The sequence below is a fragment of the Pinus tabuliformis genome, chromosome 9 (genome assembly GCF_031772625.1).
Source record: "Pinus tabuliformis cultivar Carrire ecotype Pingquan chromosome 9, CPIR1, whole genome shotgun sequence".
Taxonomy (NCBI): Eukaryota; Viridiplantae; Streptophyta; class Pinopsida; order Pinales; family Pinaceae; genus Pinus; species Pinus tabuliformis.
This window is the reverse complement of record NC_142307.1, coordinates 1,057,480,354-1,057,495,859: the sequence shown is the minus strand read 5'-3', so window position 1 is coordinate 1,057,495,859 and position 15,506 is coordinate 1,057,480,354. Positions and strand designations below refer to the sequence as shown.

The window sequence follows — 15,506 nt, the reverse complement described above, 5'->3', positions numbered from 1 at the left end:
GGGCACGACATGGAAACCCCAATTTTTCCCATGCTTTCGCACCTTTTTCGTCGCAACGTGGAAACCCCAAATTTTAGCTGTCGTGGCGCGACATGGAAAACCCAAATTTCCCGCCCCCAAGCAATAAAAAAACTTCATCTGGAGGAAGAGGCAAAGGCAGGAGAGTAGGAGGGTTGTCTAGATTTGTTTGTGATAAGAGTGAAGCTCTGAATCAAGGTGACCAAGGGCTAAATCTCAATGGATCATGGCAGCAAGGCCACTCTGCCACTTACAATACCCCGTCATGTATTTAAGTCATCTGCAAAGGATTCTTCTCAACGACCGTTTGGAATTGAACTTCAAAGTTACCCCGACCTAGATGCTTCTCGGTCGTGGTTTGAAAATGACATGGGCCCCTGGGGTTGACAAAGCGACGCCCCTACTTCGGGTCAAGATACAGTCGAAGAGTAACATGCACCGCTTCTAGCATGGATTCTAACTTAGAGGTGTTTAGTCATAATCTAACACATGGTAGCTTCATGCCACTAGCTTTTCAACTGAGCACGATGACTAATTGTTTGAATCAATGGTTCCTCTCATACTAAGTGGAATTACTATTGCGGTGCGTTCATCAGTAGGGTAAAACTAACCTATCTCACGACAATCTAAACCCAGCTCACGTTGCCTATTGGTGGGTGAAAAATCCAACTCTTGGTGAATTTTGCTTCACAATGATAGGAAGAGCTGACATCGAAGGATCAAAAAGAAACTTCGCTATGAATGCGTGGCTGCCACATGCCAGTTATCCCTGTGGCAACTTTTTTGACACCTCTAGCTTCAAATTCCGAAAATCTAAATGATCGATATGCCACACTTTCACTATTTGTATTCGTACTGAAAATAAAAATCAAATGAGATTTTAATCTTTTGAGCCACACAAGATTTCTGTTCTCGTTGAGCTCATCTTTGGACACCTACATTATCTTTTAACAAATGTGCCACCCTATCTAAACTCCCCACCTAACAATGTCTTCCGCTCAGATTGACCCGCCGAAACATGCCTTAAGGCCAAAAACATTGGCAGTGCCCCATCTCTGCCCCATTGAAAAAGTAAAAAAACTTAAAAGTAGTGGTATTTCACTTGTGCCGAAAACGGCTCCCACTTATTCTACACCTCTCAAGTCATTTCACAAAGTCAGAGTACAGTCAAGCTCAATAAGGTCTTCTTTCCCTGCTAATTCTACCAAGCCCATTCCCTTGGCTGTGGTTTCGCTAGATAGTAGATAGGGAGAGTGGGAATCTCGTTAATCCATTCATGTGCGTCACTAATTAATTGACAAGCCATTTGGCTACCTTAATAGAGTCATAGCTACTCCCACCGTTTACCCGCGCTTGGTTGAATTTCTTCACTTTGACATTCAGAGAACTGTGCAGAAATCACATTACATCAGCATCTGCAGGGACCATCGCAATGCTTTGTTTTAATTAAACAGTCAGATTCCCCTTGTTCGTACCAGTTCTAAGTCCACTATTCTACGCTTAGGGAAAATCCCCTAGCAGGGGGCATTCTACTCTCATAGCCCAATCATCACACCGCTGCCCATCCTCACTGTGAGAGTAGACTGGGCATGAATGGTACTCAGTCCTCCAGATTTTCAAGGGCCACCAAGGGCACATCGGACACCACAAGACATGTGGTGCTCTTCTAGCTACTGGACCCTATCTCTGAGTGAACTGATTCCAGGATGGACAAGCTGTTATAAAGAAAAGATAACTCTTCTCGGGGCCCCCGACGACGTCTCCAGATTTCCTAACATTTCCGCCCGCCGCCATGTTCTATTTTGAGAATATTAACCTGATTCCCTTTCGATGCTCGTGCAGATTGCACCCTTGATACAAGGCTTCCCCATCTCTTAGGATCGACTAACCCATGTCCAAGTGTTGTTCACATGGAACCTTTCCCCACTTCAATCTTCAAAGTTCTCATTTGAATATTTACTATTACCACCAAGATCTGCACTAGGGACCAATCCACCCAATCTCATGCCTGAGGTTTCTCGATGACCCCCATGTCCTCCTACTCATCGGAGCTAGGCAATTGCTTTGACAATGAGTATAGGTTGCGCGCTTCAGCGCCATCCATTTTCGGGGCTAGTTGATTTGGTAGGTGATTTGTTACGCACTCCTTAGTGGATTTCAACTTCCATGACCACCGTCCTGCTGTCGTAATCAACCAACACCCTTTGTGGGATCTAGGTTAGCACACAATTTGGCACCGTAACTCGACTTTCGGTTCATCCCGCATCGCCAGTTCTACTTACCAAAAATGGCCCACTTGGAGCTCTCGATTCCATGGTGCGCTCAATGGAGCAGCCACACCCTCTTACCTTTTTAAAGTTTGAGAATAGGTCAAGGACATTACACCCCCGATGCCTCTAATCATTTGCTTTACCTGATAAAACTCGCACATTTGCTCCAAGTATCCTGAGGGAAATTTTAGAGGAAACCAGCTACTAGATGGTTCAATTAGTCTTTCACCCCTATACCCAAGTTAGACGAATTATTTGCACATCAGTATCACTACGACCCTCCACCAGAGTTTCCTTTGGCTTCGCCTTGCTCAAGCGTAGTTCACCATCTTTCAGGTCCCAAAAGGTGTGCTCGCACTCGAACCCTTCACATAAGCTCAAGATCGGTTGACAATGTACCCCCCAAGAGAGGGGATCTTGCCCATCAACTTCCCTGCACCTCACAGGTTTTCAAACCCGCTGACTCGCACACATGTTAGACTCCTCGGTCCGTGTTTCAAGATGATTTGAATGGAAAGCCTGTCAACCAACACCACGAGTGCGCAGGTGCACACGGCCCACCACAAGGGCGTATGCTTCATTCCTCGACCATTGGAATGGCAAACTGATAGGCAGTAATCCACCCACGCTTGTGACGATGCAGTAGTTCTTGTTGGTTTGCACCTCAAGTCGAGCGGCGAACTAGCCTCAGTCATTCCACATCCGACTGAGATGCATCGACAGCCTCCATCCACTTCCCTCCCGCCAATTTCAAGCACTCTTTAACTCTCTTTTCAAATTCCTTTTCATATTTCCTTCACGGTACTTGTTAGCTATCGGGCTCTCGCCTGTATTTAGCCTTGGATGTAATTTACCACCCAATTAGGGATACATTCCCAAACAACCTGACTCATTGACAACGCCTCGTGATGCAGCAGTGTCCCAACCCGATGGGGCTATCACCCTATCAAGCACCCCCTTCCAAGGGACTTAGCCCAAGTTTACCGCTAAGGACGCTTCTAGAGACTACAATTCAGGCGACACTGCCACCCAATTTTCAAGATGGGCTCTTCCTGGTTCGCTCGCTGCTACTAGGGGAATCCTTGTAAGTTTCTTTTCCTCAGCTTAATTATATGCTTAAACTCAGCAGGTGTTCTTGCCTGAGCTGAGGTCACAAAGTTGGAGCTAAATCTGCCCTACCCAATGGGAGGACAAGAGATAGCAAAGAAAGTTTGAGCGATGCCACACAAAGCCTGCATCAACTAATGCCAACTACCCATCCAAGGGGACAAGATCACAGCTTGTCAACGCACGCCATGAAACATCACTCAAGGTATTTCAGCCAAACGCACCACATTGGGCATGGAAAACCAGCTCTGCTGCTCCTTAACATATTGTAGAGAGCGTGTTTGAATGGGATGTGACGCCCAGACAGATGCGCCCTCGATCGAGGCCTCGAGCGCAAATTGCATTCAAAAACTCAATGATTCACGGGATTCTACCATTCACACTAAGTATTGCATTTCACTATGTTCTTCATCATAACAAGAGCCGAGATATCCGTTGCCGAGAGTATTTTCCACGTATTACCAAAAAATTTGCCACAACACTGAATAGGGGCACCCCCCAAAACAAATGTAAGGCTAAGGGCCAAAAGGAGGAAAGGAAGAAAAATGCATGAAAGAAAGAGAAACAAAGGTGTGAACCCCCCCCCCACAGGAGGAGGCTCAAACAAAGAACAATCTCTCGGAGCCCCACGCCCTCGCAAAAAGTAGGGAAATGCATGGAATAGCAATCGAGAAGGACTAGGGTGGCCACTCTGGGAGCTCGCACTGCATTTCTTCCTTCTCGAACACCAATCCACAACAATCCTACCTTTTCTCCGTAAAGCTAGGGGCCAAAAGGAAGAATGGAAGAAAACAACATTAAAGAAAGGGTTATCAACCATGGCTACTAGCTCACAAGGGGAGGCTTCAAACAGAGAACAAGCTTCCCCAACCTCATGCCTTCAAAAAAATGGGGGAAATGCAGGGTATGGCAATCAAGAAGGACTAGGGTGGCCACCCCAGGAACTCGCACTACTTTTCGTCCTTCCCGAACACCAATCCACAACAATCCCACCTTTTCTCTATAAAGCTAGGTGTTGGAGAGGTAAATCCCCTCTACGGATAGAGGCGATCCCTACTAGCCCAGCAGGGGTCTAGCAACAATCAATCAATGCTGCCGTGCATGTTCCTAATTACAATTAAACAAGAGGTCAAGAGCACCTACTTGGATTCCAACGCTATTGTTTGACGAAGAGATGCCGCCTTCGATTCTTCGCTTCGGCTGGTCACGATCCCTCGCGATCTCCGCGAACAGACACCTGCACCTACGAAGGGGAAACAAACACAAGCATGAAATCTAATAAAAGTAACCATACATCAGTCAGAAAAGATGTAATTCACATTTAATCATCACATAGACAAATGGGAATGGAACAATAATGGCAGTCATCTATTATTAATTAGAATAGAGAAGAGTACAACCAAATGTTCTGACGTCGGTAGCCTTCTCAAGAGGGGCCAGTCAGCATGTATCTCAAGCATTCACCTTTGAGGATGATTCTCCCAAGTCAAACAACTCTCTCTCACACACAAGCAACACAAAACAACCTTCCCTAAACAATCAATCACTTCCACACCTAGCACACCAAACCTATAGCAGCAATCTGAGCACTACAAGCTCTGTACAATCCAAGCTATGTCTAACTAGCTGCTCATGGCAATGGTGGGGGTTTATATAGGAGAGGGAGTCTCCTAAAAGGGTGGAAGGATGAGCTTATCTTCAAGGGAAGTGGTTGCAAAGGGTCGAACAGACATGCCATAGAAAGGAGTCGACATTCACAAAGCTAACAACCAAGCCTGGAGTTATCTGGAAGGCTGGCTGTTTGAACAAATTCGCCCAAACTGGATCAGCGCGGGTTATGAGGAAACTGTCGCGCTATCGCCGCGTCTCAATAACTGGGACAGTCATGTCAGCGCGGAAGCACACGGGAAAGGCGCGATGTCGACCAATGCGGGAAAGTGATGTCCTTCCGCGCTGGCAGCGCACGGAATACACTACAGGGCGCCAGTCATCGCGGATATTTTAAGAACAGACGCGCTGATGCACAAAACTTTGGAAAAATGGGTTTTTGGGCCAGTTCCGAAAGCATGAACTTAGTGATTGTGAATTCTTGGCACAACAGAGTGACTGACAGGTAGGCAGTGACAAATTACTGTGTAACAGATGCCCCCTAAAGCATGAAGACCGAGAGAGTGGGAGGGGTGAAATGCTTTACAACACATGCCGAACTGGAACACCACCAGGAAGGACGGAAAACCTCTGATAATCAAGTACATGCAGTCTAGGCATGGGCGCAGCCATCCAAAAGACATGCGAAAAGGTCTGTGGAGTGGACGCAGCCACCTAGCTGAAGAGACCAAAGTAATGACAAGGTATGGTCGCAGCCATCCATGAAGACTCAGGTGTGGGCGCAGCCATCCATCAATGAGTCATGTAATGATCATCCACAAATCGCAACCTGGACCATAACAAACAGGGATCCAGGGTCTTGCGCTCCATCTCGACCCGAACAAAGTACAAGTCCAGACATGTGAATACATGAGTTGAAGTCGAACATGCATGAACATCGTCTGATTACCAGTCAATGATGAAAACTGTTAACAGACGCGAGAGGTACCACCAATAATGACAATGGCCCTCAAGGTACTATAGGTACACTCCATGGCGTGTGAATCAATGAGCTGGTGTCGAACACCCACGGAATCATTCGATCGGAGGTCAATGATGTAAACCTCGCGTCGAACACGAAGAACCTGCCATTGAGGCATGTAGGCTCCAAGGCACCTGAAGGGAGTCTCTAAGTCACCGTCCCGGATAATGAGCTGGAGTCGACGGGAAAGGACCTTGATCGAAGGTGGGCCATAATGTTTCCCACATCATCGACACAAGACAGAGGTAAAATAGTTTGTGTGAGATAGCAGACGAGGTTGTATTGTTGCAGAGGTCAACTTCTCTTGAACATATGGCGGCACGGAAGCGGGGTTGGCAGTGTTTGACATCAAATGAGCAAGGGATATGGTGATGATGGCAATGAGCAAATGAGAGGCCAAATAGGATAACCCAAACCCATGGAGGCTAGTGAAAACAAGATGAGATGGCCCCACCCAGACACGAAGCAGCGAAGTGCCATGTTCAAAAGCGACATACTGCCGACACGACTGTAATCATAGTTCCATTTTCCCCACCATTTCTGGCAGGTACCCCGATTATTTTTTGGATGACAAGCTTGACAGGGATAGCATATGCTTGAAGAGCGTCATTTCGACAATGCTCGATGTCATCAAGTATTTAACGAGCCTGACAAAGGAAAAACTCGGCATCTTTTCTTGTTTAGAGAGTCTGAAAAGATTGCGGAAAAGGAGACTCCAGGGGGGTCCTTTTTCGTACAGTTGTGTCTCTCGAGCCCGAAAAAGTATAAAACTATGCTCGAAAGAACTGCCCGACCATTACGACCGAGGAGTACTTTTCGTGGATAGTGCCTTCAACCCGAAAAAGTAAAAAAGGGGTCGGAAACACGTCGTTTTAAAGCCGATATCGAGTGTGAAACGACAAACACCCGGCAATCTTTTTAGTCCAACGGTCGAAAAAAGAGCTTAAAACGACCGCCTTTCGTTCCTTTTAACGAGCTGAAAGGAGGCTTGGCTATCTTCTCTTGTTTAATGTCGGAAAAGAGCTTAGAGACGACACGTTTGGAAACCAAGTGCACGAAGAGCTATGACGACCATGCTGGTTTATCCGATCCTGCACAAGAGCACAACCCGCATAAATCCATTCGATATGTGTAAAAAACATATTAAAACATGTATTCGATAGATCTAGGGCTACAGCCATGGAAAAAGATGGTAAAAAACCCAAAAAATATGGTCATTTATGAGTTTTTACTATAAATAGGGGGGGGGGTAAAAAACATTTTTACCATTTTACCATTTTGGGACGTGAAGGACGTGGAGAAGCCAGAAAGTTAACGGAGTGATTTCCAGCCCGTACGGACACCATTTTCCGAACCGCTTCTTCCAGGTAGGTCCTCCTCTCCTTGCCCTGCATTTTAATCATTTTTTATTAGATTTTAGCGGTTGAATTTGCCCAATTGGGCAAATTCTTGGCGCATGGATGCGCTCTCGGTCAGCGCGGATATCCCACGCGGGTCCGCGCTGGCCGAATTAGGACAGAACGCTGCCAACTTCGGGTCAGCGCGGAAAACCCATGTTCTTCCGCGCTGACCTCGAAAAATTACAAAGGGCGACCATGGCCAGCGCGGCTGTTTTTAAAATAGCCGCGCTGGCGCGGAAAAATTTTGTTGTTCAATTTTGAACGTACAAATTCCATTGCCAGCGCTTCTAATTCCTTTTCATGGCTTGTGCAGGACACAATGGCTTTCCAATGGCAGGAAAGAGCTCACGATGTCGAAGATGTAGCTGCTTGGGCAAGTGCGGAATGCTGCAATGCCATGCGGGCTTGCGGTTTCATGAAATTCTTCCTCACACCGCGCCTAAGGGCCCAGCACGATCTCCTTGAGCTGTTGATCAGGGCATGGAACCCGGTGGATGGGAAATTCACCATTCGGGGCCAAGATATTGAATTCGACCATATGGACATCTTCTTCCTGACTGGGTTGTCACGCCGGGGTGCGAGGCCCATCATAGAGGGACAACGACCTGGCGGCGGTACTCTAGATGACCTCATGGCCCGAGTCTGTCCGGAGGCTGAGAAGACGCAGAGTGGGAAAGTGGGAATCCCCACGGTGGGAAACATGGTCCTTCGCACCATCCTGTTCATGGTGACCCGGGCAGCGGGAAGCATGGCCAACCACGAGGCTTCTAAGACCCACCTCTTGCTAGCTCTCGACTGCCTTGAGCCTAGAGTGTTTGATTGGGCCACAGCAGTGACCAACAACATGAAAAGGCAGCTGAGCAACTGTCGTCGCGGAGAGACGAAGCAGTTCGGCTACGGGTCTATCCTGGTCCCGCTCATTCTGGAGCGAGTGCCAGCCATGCGGCTACAGACGCTAGCCGTGGATGCTCCCAGGGATCCTCGGGAGACGAGGGCCACACGATGGGCTCGTATCATGCCACGCGGGGGTGGTGGCCGGCCACATGCCTGGGGAGCATTTTTTTGAGACTGGCTAGATCAGCAGGTTATCTTCGTGGAGGACTGGCCATACGCGGGTACGGACTTCCGCAATGACCCTGATATGGTGCTGCCCCCAGGGGAACAGTGGGATGATGCAGGTATAACACTTGACTTTTTTGAGTTTTGTGATGTTTTTGAATTTTTTATGTACATGTCCTAATAACTGTCATGGTATGCAGATGTGGGACCTGTCAGACCCATTGGTTTAGCTCCAGAGGCACGGAGAGAGGGGCAAGGAGCTAATGTCCTTGCCTTGGTCCCTCTAGGAGTTGACACGTCAGAGACTATTGCTCGCAACCTTGAGGGGTTGCTGGAGGGAGTGCCTGACTATCAGGGGGTCGAAGAGGTCCCTTTAGAGCATCAGATTCATACAGTGGGGGTGCAACCCAGGGTGCACCGCCTTCTGAGGCGGGTAGCACGAGCAGCTGCGTACTACAGAGAGCATCACCCGGCTCCATAGTTTACCTAGGGTTTTTATTTCCACTGTTATTTTGAGACACATGACTCAGATGTACTGATGTTTTGGACATATACACTTATTTTTTAGTGCCTTAGTGCGCCACACGATATATATATATATATACATACCGACTTTTTGGATGGATCATTGTTACATGTGATGATGTCTTTTTATGTTATGCATTTATTCAGTACAATTGTGATCTTATGTATGAATTGCACAACACGCGATCCATGGATTTTTATATTTTTTGCAAGCTTAAAAGCACACACTCATGCAAACTATGCTTGGAAAATTTATTTATATGCATATGCTTATTCCTAGATGAATCTTTTACATGTGATGATGTATTCTATATGCTATGCAACTGTTCGACACATGTAATCTGATGTATTTAATGCATAACAAATGACCCATTTGTGGAATATATATACACACATGCATATATTTTATTTTTATGAAAGCTTGAAAACACACATGAGAAACACGTATGCAAACTATGCTTTATGGGAAATTTTATTTTTATGCAAGCTTAAAAGCACATGGTACATATGCAAACTATGCTTGATGGTAAAGGGAACGGGCATGCCCCCCAGCATCGTATCTCAATTCGAGGTACATGCCCCCCAAGCTTCAATCCATTGAAAATGGGTTGAAGGTTGCCATAATGGTTATTGCGCTCGAATTGCACGAGCTTGTGTTTCATTGTTTTAACGAGGTTGACACAGGTAAAAGAACTATCCTCGGACACAAGCCGTTTCATTATTTTAACGAGGTTGATACATTGGCGAAACTATCCTCGAGACTCCTTGTTTCATTTGTTAGCGAGCTTGACACAAGACTAGGAACTTTGCTCCAAACAGACCAAATTTCATTTTTTAGGGAGCTTGACATAGGAAACTGAACTATGCTCCGTGCAGACCTAATTTCATTTTTTAGGGAGCTTGACATAGGAAGAGGAACTATGCTCCGCCCGAAACTTCGTCATAATGAATAGGAAGTCGAGGCTTCCAAGAGTGGCATTCCCGGTGGGAGGTCAATGTCTCGGAAGTCAGGACCCAATGCCCCCAGGACACTATGCATGACGGCAGCACTGCTGGATACAGGCACGGGAGAGGTGGCCACGTAGTTGATCTGAGGCGAAACAGGTGTAACTGGTGGATGAAAACCAGGAGGGAAGGGCAAGTATGCCGGAGGGGCTTGTGGACGAACAAATGATAATTGATCGATCGTCACTATTCTTCCATCGTGTGGAAAGAAAACCACGCGGAAAAGTGAAGAAACAAGGGCTCCCATGGCATACACAAAGTCACGCCCAAGGAGAAGACTAAAGTTTAAAGAACCTTGGGTAACTGAGATGTCTATATAGACAGTCTTACCTCCCAAAGTAATAGGAAACTGAGGAAGGATCCCTAATGGTTGACTCGTTCCTCCGTCAAAAGCAGTGAGATTCGGTGCGACGGGTACAAGCGATGGGGAACCCAAAGCCTGCCAAGTAGTAACGGGCATAAGACTAACCGAGGCTCCCTCGTCCAACACAGTGCCCGGCAACGCCATATGGGAGGCATAGGCGGTGACCCAGAAAGGCACATGGGATGGTAGGGGAGGGGTAGTCAAATGACTCCAATCAAAGGAAATGACCGAACTACTTGGTGGGGGAACCATATGGTTGCCCCCCTGCTCGGAAGGAACCGAATCGAAATTCTCCGGAGAGGTTGGGATGGGAAATCCATCACCGAGCTCAGGAGAATTTGACGAGACAAGAAGAACATGGGAATTTTGCTCTTCCGAAACAGAGTGGTTGGCAGGAAATGGACTCGAGTCGACACTCTTTCCGACCAATGGTTGGTCTGGAACAGGCTGGACATAGCCGGGTTCAGGAAGAGGAACCTGGACAAGAGAAGAATGTGAACCAATCTCATTGTCGGGAGGTGAATGATCTGCAGCTGCAGAAAGACGTTGATATCCAACGGGGAGTTGGGGTGAAGGAGCTGGGAGACTTTCCAAAACAGTGGAGGCTTTATCCATGAGTGGACAAAGGTGGAGGGGATGATTGCCTTCACAAAGTCTACAAGGAATTCGAATCTTCCCTTTTCCTGTGCCATTCCCAACTGATGAGGTAGCATCGCCATTATCATCAGTGGACGATGAAGGGCGGGCCGGATCGTGAGACCAAACTTCTAATACCCTGGGAATGCCAGGACAATCACGAAGCAGATGGTCCTCCCTGCATAATCGACAAGGAAACTTAACCTTCCGCGAAGGAGCAGAAGGTGACCCGACTTCAGGTGTAATGGAGTGGATAGCTGGACTTGAGGGGGGAATCGTGTGTGTAATCTCTCCCTTAGGAGACTTCTTCTTCTTGGTCTTCCTCTTCTTCTTCTTAGTCACCTGGTTATGTGAATCGAGACTTCCGCCAGGCGAAGTACAAGAGGAAGACGTAGAAGGAGGCGTCGAAGGAGAGAGATCCACCTTAGGATCAACATGATGTTGTTCAGGTGGAGGGACTGATGGGCCAACAGCCGATACGGTAGAGACCAAAGAGGTTGAAAACAACCACACAGGCAACCCGACGGTTAACCCTGGTAGGGACAACGTCGCCATATACGGAGCACCAACATTCTCAAGACGAGGGAATGGTCCTGGATTCCCATCAGAGGGGGAACCTGGGTTAGTGAATCCCAGAAAAGTTGCCATAGCAAATGAAAACGACAGCTACTCAAGCTAACCCACACAAGATCTAATCAAGGAATGTTATCGTGGCCGAATAACTTTTAAGACATTGGAATTAGACTTGACCTTTTGATGTTTCAAGAGTCGAGAAAAGGACAAAAGATGACTCCAGTTGCCTTCGAATGTTTAATGAGCACGAAGTGACAAGACGCTCACAGGCACCTTTTCATTTAGGGAGTCCGAAAAGGATCAAAAGTGACTGCTCTGGAGATTCTAGGTAAAAGGTGTGCCAGACTTTTCGCAAAACCACAGAATACTTTTTAGGGTACGGGTGGTCAATCTTCGTGAATGATGTGTTCACTGCATTGCGAATCGTAAGGCGGCAGACTCGGCTTCCTATGGATCAAGGATAAAAGCCTAGTGGGGTCTCCCTATATACGTGACGGTACGTGGGAGCGCAGTCCGTGTTAGACCACTATCGAGTCACAGAAGGAGGAATCACCCAACCGTAATGTGAAACAACAGTGACTATGTTTAAAGACGCTGGAACACGTCTCTAACCTAGACCTCTAGATCTTTGCGTTTAGTTCCAATGCGTTTTTAGATTCATTTGGTTCATTTTATAGTTGATCTTGAGATTAAGTTTCGATTTCAGGCTCTATCGTATGTTCTCTCACAATTACCTAGATGCAAGCTACATGCCAAAGAAAATCGTTTCGTTCGATGAATTCTAGCTATGAAAGGGTAAAGAGATTTCAATCAAACAACACGAACACAAGCAATCAAATAGCCTAATGCAACTAAAAGCGAGGAAAGGAAGCTTTTCTCTTGAAATTGCAACTCAATGAAACATTCTTTTCCTTTTCAATTTTTTAAAAGCAAAACCACTAGTTTGATTTTCTTTCAGTGACACAAAGCATCTAAAATAATTTGGAGGAACTAGAACACCAAGCAAAATGCAATTGCCTAATGAAAACACACAAAGCTCCCAAAACACCCAGCAAGATTTCCAAATCAACGAGAAAATCAAGTTCCGCACGAGCTATGTGATCTAAGCTCGGTAAGACAAGCAAGGATTTCGAACAAGCGGGAAGCGAGAACCGCTCGGAAACACAACCAAAGACACTCCACAATCACTGAATAGGTACAAACAACAAATCCGAAGTTGGCTGGTCAAGCGAGGAAACAAAAACCCTACGGAAGGCTTGACACACACACGGCCACTAGATGTCCTAGGGCTAGAGTGCAGAATCAAAAGAAAAAGGCAAACACCCGAAGGATGAGAGTCACAACCAGTCAATTGGAGACTCAAAACCATTCAGCAATCGAAAAAGTGACGGTGTAAACACAAACTAAGCAGCGAAAGCAAAAAGGGAAGGTATTCGCAAAATCAAGAACTGAGCAAAAACGGAACCCTATGGAACCAGACTCCGCAATCAAGCAGTTCAGAGTTTAGACAGTGAAAAGCAAGTCACAAACAGGTGGAGAGAAGAAGGGATAATCACAACAAGAGGTTCAGGAGGCTAATTTGGCCAAAAATGAACTTTACAGGATCAGCGCGGGTAGCCTTCAGCAACTCGGTGCTGATAGGAGGAGGCCTGTAGCAACTTTGCGACATCAGCGCAGAAGGATAGGGATAAAGCGCACTGTCTCAAAAAAACGAGGTCAGCGCGGAAAGAAGCCACACAGACGTGATGACACAAATCACAAAGAAGCGGGGGCGCGATATCAGCGCGGAAGGACACGAAAAAAGCGCGCTGTCTCTGAAAAACGAGGTCAGCGCGGAAAGAAGACACACAGGCGCGATGACACAGATCTCAAAGAAGCGGGGGCGCGATATCAGCGCGGGAGGACACGAATAAAGCGCGCTGTCTCTGAAAACGAGGTCAGTGCGACTGTTAGATGTACAGGCGCGATGGAAAGGATACCAAAGGAACAGGGGCACGATGTCAGCGCGACTGTCCTGAATTAAAACTCGCTGAGTGCAAAAAACAAGCAAGCCAAAGCGAAAACTTCCCAAACCAAAGGCAAGAGCCTTTTAACAATTAAGACACTTCCCAGATGTACCCAGAAAGTTTATAAGCAAAGAGACAATCCCAAAATCTCAGAAAAGAGACCAATCAAAGTCAACCACAAAAGAGGACTCAAAAGACAAAAAGGCTGATCCCCAGCGGAGTCGCCAAATTGTTGGAGAGGTAAATCCCCTCTACGGATAGAGGCGATCCCTACTAGCCCAGCAGGGGTCTAGCAACAATCAATCAATGCTGCCGTGCATGTTCCTAATTACAATTAAACAAGAGGTCAAGAGCACCTACTTGGATTCCAACGCTATTGTTTGACGAAGAGATGCCGCCTTCGATCCTTCGCTTCGGCTGGTCACGATCCCTCGCGATCTCCGTGAACAGACACCTGCACCTACGAAGGGGAAACAAACACAAGCGTGAAATCTAATAAAAGTAACCATACATCGGTCAGAAAAGATGTAATTCACATTTAATCATCACATAGACAAATGGGAATGGAACAATAATGGCAGTCATCTATTATTAATCAGAATAGAGAAGAGTACAACCAAATGTTCTGACGTCGGTAGCCTTCTCAAGAGGGGCCAGTCAGCATGTATCTCAAGTATTCACCTTTGAGGATGATTCTCCCAAGTCAAACAACACAAGCAACACAAAACAACCTTCCCTAAACAATCAATCACTTCCACACCTAGCACACCAAACCTATAGTAGCAATCTGAGCACTACAAGCTCTGTACAATCCAAGCTATGTCTAACTAGCTACTCATGGCAATGGTGGGGGTTTATATAGGAGAGGGAGTCTCCTAAAAGGGTGGAAGGATGAGCTTATCTTCAAGGGAAGTGGTTGCAAAGGGTCGAACAGACATGCCATAGAAAGGAGTCGACATTCACAAAGCTAACAACCAAGCCTGGAGTTATCTGGAAGGCTGGCTGTTTGAACAAATTCGCCCAAACTGGATCAGCGCGGGTTATGAGGAAACTGTCGCGCTGTCACCGCGTCTCAATAACTGGGACAGTCATGTCAGCGCGGAAGCACACAGGAAAGGCGCGATGTCGACCAGCGCGGGAAAGTGATGTCCTTCCGTGCTGGCAGCGCACGGAATACACTACAGGGCGCCAGTCATCGCGGATATTTTAAGAACAGACGCGCTGATGCACAAAACTTTGGAAAAATGGGTTTTTGGGCCAGTTCAGAAAGCATGAACTTAGTGATTGTGAATTCTTGGCACAACAGGGTGACTGACAGGTAGGCAGTGACAAATTACTGTGTAACACTAGGCACCAAAAGGAACAAAGGAAGAAAACAACATGAAAGAAAGAGATATCAAACATGTCTACTGGCTCACAAGGGGAGGCTCAAACAGAGAACAAGCTTCCCCAACCCCATGCCTTCACAAAAAGGGGGGAACTACAGGGGACAGTGATCGAGAAGGAATAGGGTGGCCACCCCTAGAACTCGCACTAATTTTTGTCCTTCCTGAACACCAATCCAAAACAATCCCACCTTTTCTCCGTAAATCTAGGGGCCAAAAGCAAGAAGGGAAGAAAACAACACGAAAGCAAGAGACAACAAACATGGCTACTGGCTCACAAGGGGAGGCTCAAATAGAGAACAAGCTTCCCAAACCCCGTGCCCTCACAAAAAGGGGGGAACTACAGGGGACGATGATCGAGAAAGACTAAGGTGGCCACCTCGGGAACTCACACTGCTTTTCGTCCTTCCTAAACACCAATCCACAACAATCCCACCTATTCTCCATAAATCTAGGGGAAAAAGGAAGAAGGGAAGAAAACAACACCGAAGAAACAAAGATCCCAAGAAAATAGAGAATCTCAACAACA

General features: G+C 46.8%; 1 non-coding gene and 1 pseudogene across 1 annotated transcript; both read right to left on the bottom strand.

Moving 5' to 3' along the window:
- Nucleotides 1-206: 206 nt before the first annotated feature.
- Nucleotides 207-3,441, bottom strand: LOC149152359 (25S ribosomal RNA; annotated as a pseudogene).
- A 247-nt stretch (nucleotides 3,442-3,688) lies between these two features.
- Nucleotides 3,689-3,842, bottom strand: LOC149152358 (5.8S ribosomal RNA). Its single transcript, XR_016263822.1, has one exon. It is a non-coding gene; the product is annotated as a 5.8S ribosomal RNA (ribosomal RNA).
- Nucleotides 3,843-15,506: the final 11,664 nt, after the last annotated feature.